This window comes from Ursus americanus, chromosome 25 (genome assembly GCF_024610735.1).
Source record: "Ursus americanus isolate L20-20 chromosome 25, mUrsAme1.1.p, whole genome shotgun sequence".
Classification (NCBI taxonomy): Eukaryota; Metazoa; Chordata; class Mammalia; order Carnivora; family Ursidae; genus Ursus; species Ursus americanus.
The window spans coordinates 15,434,527-15,434,902 of record NC_142151.1 but is presented as its reverse complement, the minus strand read 5'-3'; positions in this window follow the sequence as shown (position 1 = coordinate 15,434,902).

Genomic DNA, 376 nt, shown 5'->3' with positions numbered 1-376 from the left:
CTGAGACCCTCATTTCCCTGCTTTCTTCCTTCAAACAAATATGATAATTAAATCATTTACATTCATGAGTTTCCTCAGAGAGCGTGTGGGCAGGACACCGTAGAGAAGGTATTTACATCATTGGGAAGAGTTTGGTCTCCCTGTTCCAATGCAATGAGCAATGGATATTCAGAATATGAGTAGTAGAAATCTTGAGTTATTTTACTTTATAGTAGTACCATATGGAACTTTCTTCTGAGCTTGAGACCTTTATAGCCCACTGTCTATGGGAATCCCATCTTGGATTTCCCAGGGCACCCGTGGGCCAAGTCAGACCCTGCCTCTTTCCTGCGTATGATTTTTCAACGTAATCCCATCATCACCTAGAGAATAAGAT